Source organism: Lichenostomus cassidix, chromosome 4 (genome assembly GCF_008360975.1).
Source record: "Lichenostomus cassidix isolate B80296 chromosome 4, HeHo_3.0, whole genome shotgun sequence".
Taxonomy (NCBI): domain Eukaryota; kingdom Metazoa; phylum Chordata; class Aves; order Passeriformes; family Meliphagidae; genus Lichenostomus; species Lichenostomus cassidix.
The window spans coordinates 47,053,509-47,062,984 of NC_139484.1; positions in this window are offsets into that span (position 1 = coordinate 47,053,509).

Consider the following 9,476-nt stretch of genomic DNA (forward strand, 5'->3'; position numbering starts at 1 on the left):
TCCCAAGTCATAATCCAGGGCAGGCATATGAGTATAGCAGCTGTATTTGGAGGAAAACATGTCCCTGCTACGCACAGATTGAGTCTGATGCACTATAGGTGTTGGCTTACCTGTGTGCAATAGCAGAGAACGCAAATGCATAGCAATCCTGTCATTCCTAAAGGGATAATGGTCCTCACTGTCTTAAGACATATGAATATGAACAATCTAAGGAAATGCTGTATCAGCAGGAATTAAACTAATATGCTTTACAGAATGTGTTAAAATATCATCACCACTGGGAGAGTAATTTATATAGACGGCAGATTTCAGCAATTCCAGAAGAACAGCTGCAGGGGTAGCTAAACGACATGTTCACACTGCCAGGACACATTGTTCATGATGTGTAAGGATGTGCAAAACCACATAGTTCCAAAAATACCGGGAAAAGCATAATGCAAACTGAGTAGGTTGCACTTGCACTCCATATGTGCACTTCAGAGAACCATGACTTGTGTTTGCACCACATGCACACTAAGCTGGCTGGATTCAAGGGGCTGGGGTACTGAATGAGTTCACGGGCTCCATCTTCATCCTGGGACTTGTCCTATTGTCATCAAGTGAACACCTATGGTGTGATTGCTGGTCCATGCAGAGAGACAGCAGCCCTTAATGTAAAGCTATTTGCAGGTCCATGTATTTTATAGTTCTGAGATAAATGAAGAAAAGCAGGAATAGAGCTGCATTTCAAGCATGACTCCTAATCAATCATATGAACAAAATATATTAACAACAAGTTCAGATTGGAGGTCCATCATAAGCCTGAATAAAGTGCAGTAAAAATTACAGTCATCTGTCTTTATTTTCACTTTTCAGCTCAGATAAATATATGAAGCAAATATTAAGATTTTCAATCAACTTCTACATGCAATGGAACACATTCACTAGAGGTATTATAGAAAGATGTACAGTTTAGCAGAATAATAAATATTAAAGTATTTATGGGACAGCAAACCAACAGCAAGAAACATTAATTTTCAAGTGATCATTTACATGTCAAAAAAAGATGGATGGATGTGCACATTTCCTGAACTTCAAAAGCCTTTTGTTGTAATGAGGATAAATTAAAATGTACGTGTCATTAGCTGTATTTGCTAATGCTGAAGTCAACCATATAAATGGTAAATTCAAATATTTACAGATTTATGACTGAAAAGGTAAAAACAAAATATAAGCATGAATTTCTTGTCTGATTCCCAAGTATCTTATTTCAGTTACACTTGAATGCAGTGTTGAATGTCCTATCAATAATTATTTTAGCTGAATACATAATGTGATTGTCATAAATGCAAATCAGTCAGTGTTATGTGTTATTTCCTGGCAGTTGTGTTCAATAGAAACAAATAAGCTCCCTAACTGACATGGTGTCATAGCCTGAATTTTAACAGGAGCTGTGTTTTCCCATAAAATGAAAAAAATGCAGAATTGAGCATTTACTCAGTCAGGGATCAGAGTAATCTGCTAGACTTCTGTAAGTGTGGCAGTCACACAGGGTGAAACAGCATACTCTAATACAGTGAATAATATAAAAGGTAAAGAAGCATTTCCCTGATAGGGAAATGTGAGCTGATAAAATGCAACTAGGATGTCATAGTAATATTTATATATGTATCTATATGCATGCAGAGGGCCAAACAGATCTGTAATCAGTGGTATCTGGTACCTCTGCAGCAGAGACTGCAATTATCAGTTCACCTCATTTAGAAACAACTTTTGGTAGTATTGTGAGATTGTGGAAATGTAGAAATAAGAACAAAGCAATATTCAATAGCTGGAGCAAAAAAAGAAAAAAAAAAAAACAAAGAAAAAGGAATGGAAATATTTCTTTATTTTATTGGTGAGGATTTCTGTGACAGAGTAGATTTCTGTTCTCCACAAGTAGCTACTGTGCAAATGAAATAGCTGTGACAAAAGCCTTTCTTGTCACTGGGAAGCACTGCTGCCAGCAGATGCTAAAAGGGAACTACTTCCTTAAAGATAACATTGGCAGAAATTTCCCCATCTGTAAAATATATTCTACTAAGCCAAATTCAAAAACTTTATATTGCACAGTAATTACATAAATTAATAGGATGGGGTTTACCCTGAACAACCAAAAGTCCTAAACTAAATACATTACAGGGCAGGTCACTAACATATGTATTCTAAATAAATGTCAGTGTGGCAGAGTGAGGTGCCTGAACCAACACCTGAATTAACTAGCCTGATCTGCCAGTTTTTTAACTGGAGTAGTCACCCAGTGTCTTCAGGGTATTTGGGTTTGACAGGCCCTTATTGTTCTTGAGAGGATAAAAACTAGCAAATATTTTTCCTTTCTTCCTTTCTTCTTTTTTTTTTTTTTTTTTTTTTTTGCCATTGTATTGGTTTGAAAACAAACCAGTGGTAGATTACAAGTTAAGATTGAAATTAAAAATAAGTGAAATAATACAAGGAAAAGCACTGACAAAGTCAGATACAACTTAACACCCTGTTAGGGTGGTAGTAGCAGTTTAACTGAAGTAGTTTAGTTGAAGTGGTGATTTTGTGACGGTTTAGTCTCTAGCTGAAGATCTAGTGGTAGCTCTGGTCCTCTGGGAACCCAGTAGACAGGGCTAGCTCAGGCAGTTCTAAGGCCAGGTTATATCCTGGTGGGAACACCTGGCTCCTCCCTCCTGGGCAGAGCATCTTACAATGGGATGAGATAAGTCTATGAGTTACACGGTGGGTCTTTGATGGCCTATTGCCTGTCATGTGGGGTGGGTTGTTAGCAGCTGGTAACAGCTAATGGATGGCTCATTGCTTGTCATCTGGAGTGGGTGATAGCAGCTAATGGCTCACAGCTGGTGGTAATAGAATACTTAACTACATCAATATTGCAACTTAGGACATTATCCACCCCTTATTCTATTACCAACTACACAGTTCTTACTTAAGATAAGGTTTCTTTGTGGGACACAACGGGTTTCTCTATCTGCCTGCATCACCCACCAAGTATAACTAGGTCTTTGGGCAAAAACCACTCCACGGATGGGTTTGCCTTTTTCTGAGGTGGGACTAATTTAAACAGTCTTTCTTAAAAAACTTCTTACGTGTACCACAGGGACTTTATCTCTATCTACTGTGTGCAAAGGTTCGGACTCGGCAGGACCGGCTCGATTGATAGAACCTCTTGTGTTAACTATCTAGGTGGCCTTTGTTAAGTTTAGTTCTCAATTTTTGAAGGTTCTCCCGCCAAGTGCTTTTAAAGTTGTTTTAAGTAGTTCGTTGTACCGTTCAACTTTTTCGGCAGCTGGTGCATGATAGGGGATATGGTATATCCATTTAATTCCGTGTTCTCTAGCTCAGGTGCTTATGAGGCCATTTTTGAAATGGGTTTTATTGTTAGACTCGATTTTTTCAGGGGTACCATGTCTCCACAGGACTTGCTTTTCTAGACCTAAGATGGTGTTCTGGGTAGTAGTATGAGGCACAGGGTAGGTCTCTAACCATTCCGTGGTTGCTTCTACCATGGTCAACACGTAGCGCTTTCTTTGGCGGGTTTGGGGAAGTGTGATGTAGTTAACTTGCCATACTTCCCCATACTTGTACTTTGACCATCGTCTACCATACTATAGAGGTTTCACCCGCTTGGCCTGTTTGATTGCAGCGCAAGTCTCACAGCTGTGGATGACCTGTGAGATGTTGTCTATAGTCAAGTTTACCTTTCGGTCACGAGCTTACCTGTATGTCGCATTTCTCTCTTGATGACCAGAGGCATCATGGGCTTAACGAGCTAGAAATAATTCTCTTTTGTGCTGCTAGTTCAGATTTACCTGTGACACTTTCACCTTGGCAGCTCGGTCTACTTGCTCGTTGTTACGATGCTCTTTATTAGCCCGACTCTTAGGTACATGTGCATTTACGTGTCGAACTTTTACGGTCAGCTTTTCTGCCTGGGCGGCGATGTCTTGCTAAATCTCAGCGGCTCAGATGGGTTTTCTTCTGCGCTGCCAGTTAGCTTTTCTCTAGCGATTTAACTATCTCTACAGTGCATTGGCTACTATTCAAGAGTCGGTGTAGAGATAAAGTTTTGGCTATTTTTCTCGTTTAGCAATATCTAAAGCCAGTTGGATGGCTTTAAGCTCCGCGATCTGGCTTGATCCGCCTTGTTTTTCGGTAGCCTGTACAGCTTGTCGTGTGGGGCTCTATACTGCAGCTTTCTATTTTCGATTTGCGCCTACAATTCGGCAGGAACTATCGGTGAAGAGGGCATAGTGTTTTTCACTCTCTGGCAGTTTATTATATGGGGGTGTTTTCTTGGCACGTGCTATTTGCTCTTCTGCATTTTCTGAAGATAATTTAAAAGTTTCACCTTCAGGCTAGTTTGTTATAATTTTCAGAATCTTAGGGTGATTTGGGTTTCTAATACGGGCGCGCTGCGTGATGAGGGCAATCTATTTGCTCCACGTGGCATCAGTGGCATGGTGGGTAGAGGGAACCCTTCCCTTGAACATCTACCCCAGCACTGGCAGTCGGGGTGCAAGGAGAAGTTGTGTTTTTGTGCCGATCACCTCTGAGGCAGCTTGGACTCCTTCGTAAGCTGCTAAGATTTCTTTTTCGGTGGGAGTGTAGTTGACTTTAGACTTTCTGTAACTTTGACTCTAGAATTTCAGTGGTCGACCTCGGGTTTCGCCAGGCACCTTCTGCCAAAGGCTCCAGGACAGACCATGGCTCCCGGCTGCAGAGTAAAGCACATTCTTTACTTCTGGTTTTGTCTTGACTGGTCTCAGGGCTACTGCATGAGCGATCTCTTGTTTGATTTGGGTGAAGGCTTGCTGCTGTTTAGGGTTCCAGTGGAAATTGTTCTTCTTGCGGGTTATGAGGTAGAGAGGACTCACGATCTGGTTGTACTCAGGGATGTGCATTCTCCAAAAGCCTATGGCGCCTAGGAAAGCTTGCGTCTTCTTCTTGTTGGTTGGTGGAGACATCGCGATGATCTTATTGATGACCTCAGAAGGAATCTGACGCCGTCTATTTTGCTACTTCACTCCTAGGAACTGGATCTCTTGGGCAGGTTCTTTGACTTTACTCTTCTTGATGGCGAAACCGGCTTCCAGGAGAATTCTGATGATTTTTTCTCTTTTTTTAAATACTTTTGTTGTTGTGTCTCCCCACACAATGATGTTATCAATATACTGCAGATGTTCTGGAGCCTCACCCTTTTCCAGTGCAGCCTGGATCAGTCCATGGCAGATGGTGGGACTGTGCTTCTACCCCTGGGGCAGTCGGTTCCATGTGTACTGCACACCTCTCCAGGTGAAAGCAAACTGAGGCTTGCACTCTGCTGCCAGAGGAATGGAGAAAAAGGCATTGGCAATGTCGATGGTCGCATACCACTTTGCTGCCTTGGATTCTAGCTCATACTGAAGTTCTAACATGTTCGGTACAGCAGCACTCAGTGGTGGTGTGACTTTATTCAGGCCACGGTAATCCACCGTCAGTCTCCATTCTTCACTGGACTTACGCACTGGCCATATGGGGCTGTTAAAGGGTGAGTGAGCCTTGCTGACCACCCCTTGGCTCTCTAGTTCTCGAATCATCTTATGGATGGGGGCTACAGAGTCTCTGTCAGTGTGGTATTGCCGGCGGTGCACTGTTGCTGTAGCAATTGGTATCTGCTGTTCTTTAATTTTCAGTAGTCCTACAGCAGACGGGTTATCTGAGAGACCAGGCAGGGTATTCAGTTGTCTTATGTCTTCTGTCTCTACAGCTGCTATCTCAAAAGCCCAGCGATGTCCCTTTGGGTCTTTGAAATATCCACTCCTGAGATAATCTATGCCGAGGATGCATGGGGCGTCTGGACCAGTCACAATGGGGTGTTTCTGCCACTCGTTCCTAGTTAAACTCACTTCAGCTTCTAGTACAGTCAGCTGCTGGGATTCTCCTGTCACCCCAGAAATGGAAATGGATTCGGTCCCCACATACCTGGATGGTATCAGGGTGCACTGAGCGCCGGTGTCAACCAAAGCCGTGTATCTTTGTGGGTCAGACGTGCCAGGCCATCGGATCCACACAGTTTAATAGATCCGATTATCCCTTTCCTCTACCTGGCTAGAGGCAGGGCTCTTCTAATCCTGTTTTTGGTGTACGATGTTCTTCTCTTGTAAATGTGTTTCTGAGGTCTTTTCAAGAGGATCAGTCATATTATCGCTTCCATTCTGTCTGGAGTTCTGTCTACAAGAGACTGGGGCAGTGTTGTACTTAGATGAGCTTCTTGAAGTGGATGTTTTTTTTTTCAATTCACGTACCCGGGCTGCTAAGGAGGAGGTGGGTTTCCTATCTCACTTTCTCATGTCTTCCCCATGCTCCTGAAGGAAAAACTAGAGGTCACGTCGTGGAGTTTGTTTTCTTTCCCTGGCTGGAGTACGTCTGCTCCTGATGGCAGAGACTCTGGTTGGTTTCGGTGTGGCATGAAAAAATCCTTCTTTGAGCTCTTTTTTTAGTTTCTGGTGGCTCTCTTCAATTAAGCTCTGGACTTGCGCGGCCAGGTTTGTTTCTACCGATGAGACCTGGGTCCGTAGTGGAGCGGTGACAGTGTCTTCGTAAATTTTCAGTTTGTTTGTTAACATGCCCACCTGGTCTTCGCTTTCCCTCCACTGCAATGTTGCTAGGTAACGAGAGTATATCTCTGGTCCGAGCCGCGCGAATCTTAGCCACATTTGTGAAGTGCACCGGACATTATCTGGGCTCTTGGGGAATCTCTCGTTGTCCGAGAAAATGATCTCTAGCACAGCTAATTCTCTCAGGCATCGGATACTTTGTTCTATTGTGTTCCATTTCCTTTGGTGCATTTGGAGGTTTTCTTTGCAGAGGTATCTGTCTCGTACACTCGCCAGCAATCTCCGCCAGAGGCTGAGAGTTTCCTGGGTTTTCTCAATCCCCTGGTCAATGACCACATCCTGAGACAGGGATCCCAGTTGCCTGGCTTCACTTCTATCCAGAATGGTGTCATTAGCAGCGGCATCTCAGATGCGGAGCAGCCAGGTTAAGATGGACTCGTTTGCCTGCCGGGTGAATTCCCTCCGTAGGTCCCGCAGCTCCCCCAGGGACAGAGAGCGAGTGATGATCTCTGGTTCTGTCTCTTTTGCTTGGTGAGATGGTCCTGCCGCATCTTCATCAGTCGCTATGCGGACTGATTTGCTCTTGGATTTCTTTTTCTGGACGGGGGCAACTGCTACAGGCTTCGGCTGTTTTGATTTGCTTTGTTTCTCCCCCTCAAGAAGACAAAATATTGTTCTGATCTTCAGCATGAGGTACACGATGCTGGTCGCAGAGAAAAAGGAAAACAGAACTAACAAAAAGATTATGCTATCCCTAGCATCTAGAGAGAACTCAATATTCTCAAAAACGGCTGTGCCTGACCTGAAAGGCTGGAAAAAACCGCTCTCTCCTCCTAGCCCCAGAGGGTGGGTGCGATTGCTGAGGAGGTCCCAGATGGAGCAGCTCAGGTTAGGCTAGGTAGACAAAGTCGAGTATATATAACGAATGGTATTCATCGCTTCACAGGTTACTATGCAATAGGCATAATAAACCAATAGAGCAATTTTCATGCTATGCCCTGATCGTAACAAGAGCAATACGACGGGCAGATAGCTTCCCATTTGAGGAAAGATATAGAGAGTGAGATAAAGCACTCATATAGATAAGCTGAGCATCATGGTGCTAGGATTTTTGAGTTTTTCCAGGTTGTGCCCCACGTTGGGCGCCAAAATATGTATTGGTTTGAAAACAAACCAGTGGTAGATTACAAGTTAAGATTGAAATTAAAAATAAGTGAAATAATACAAGGAAAAGCACTGACAAAGTCAGATACAACTTAACACCCTGTTAGGGTGGTAGTAGCAGTTTAACTGAAGTAGTCCAGTTGAAGTGGTGATTTTGTGACGGTTTAGTCTCTAGCTGAAGATCTAGTGGTAGCTCTGGTCCTCTGGGAACCCAGTAGACAGGGCTAGCTCAGGCAGTTCTAAGGCCAGGTTATATCCCGGTGGGAACACCTGGCTCCTCCCTCCTGGGCAGAGCATCTTACAATGGGATGAGATAAGTCTATGAGTTACACGGTGGGTCTTTGATGGCCTATTGCCTGTCATGTGGGGTGGGTCGTTAGCAGCTGGTAACAGCTAATGGATGGCCCATTGCTTGTCATCTGGAGTGGGTGATAGCAGCTAATGGCTCACAGCTGGTGGTAATAGAATACTTAACTACATCAATATTGCAACCTAGGACAGCCATCAAAAAGTGTCATGTGCAATGACCACATTCACCATTATGTCTGCTCTACACCTTTATTGACCAAAGTTATGATGGACAAAGAGGCAGCAGTGACTGGAGTTGATACTTTTCCTCTTAGGACAAATTTCCCTTTTGGAGCCTTTCCTTGACACTGACTTGTCAGGTTGCTGCAATATGTCAAGTTCTTCTTCAATTGTGCTTGAAAATGCAGTGTAATCTTCTATTTCTTGGCACTTCATGATGCTGATGGCCAAATATTCCTGTTGTAGCCAAGCTGATAAAAGCAGACCCATAGATACTTCTTGCCTTAAAAATAAATTGAGAAGGGGAGTTAACATCTTCCTGTCTAATCTTCAAAAATCACAGCAGAAACTGAGTGAAACAGCGATGTTTTAGTCTGTGAAAGAAAACATCTGAGATTATGTATGTCTGTCTAATAAAAAGAAAAAATGGAATTTTTCCTCGTTTCTATAAATAAGGAAAAGCTGCATGTTTCTAGACTATAGCCTAGAGAGGAAAAAGAGTACATAGTGAAATACATAACTTAACAGAATAATTGCTATTTTTCTTTATATTTGATTTTTTTTTTAATTTAAAACATACATGCTCTATATTCTACTCACCAGAAAGACAATATTTTAGAATTAAATTCTGTTTACTTCCTTGGGCTCGTAATTTGAACGTATTTTTAATAAGCAGTGATTAAGAAAGTTTCTTCCCCTTCTTATCCCTTATATTATGTTCTTAGTATACAGAGTTTTCCATGTGTTTACCAGTCTAATGGAAAATTGACTGTTTTAAGATTTTCTTGGAAGGCTTAATGAATATTAGATGGGTTTCTATTAGCTTGATTTGTGTTTACAAAGTAGTTTGAACATGTTTAATAGGTTCATCCTTGTTAATACAAGATGGGGGATGAACAGATCCAGAGCAGCCCTGCTGAGAGGGACTTGGGGGTGCTGGTGGGTGAGAGGCTGGACATGACCCAGCCATGTGCACTCACAGCCCAGAAAGCCAAATGTGTCCTGGGCTGCATCCAAAGCCCCATGGGCAGCAGGGCCAGGGAGGGGATTCTGCCCCTCTGCTCTGCTCTGGTGAGAGCTCACCTGCAGTGCAGCATCAGCTATGGGGTCCTCAGCCTAGGAAGGACATGGACCTGGTGGAGCTGGTCCAGAGAAAGGCCATGAAGA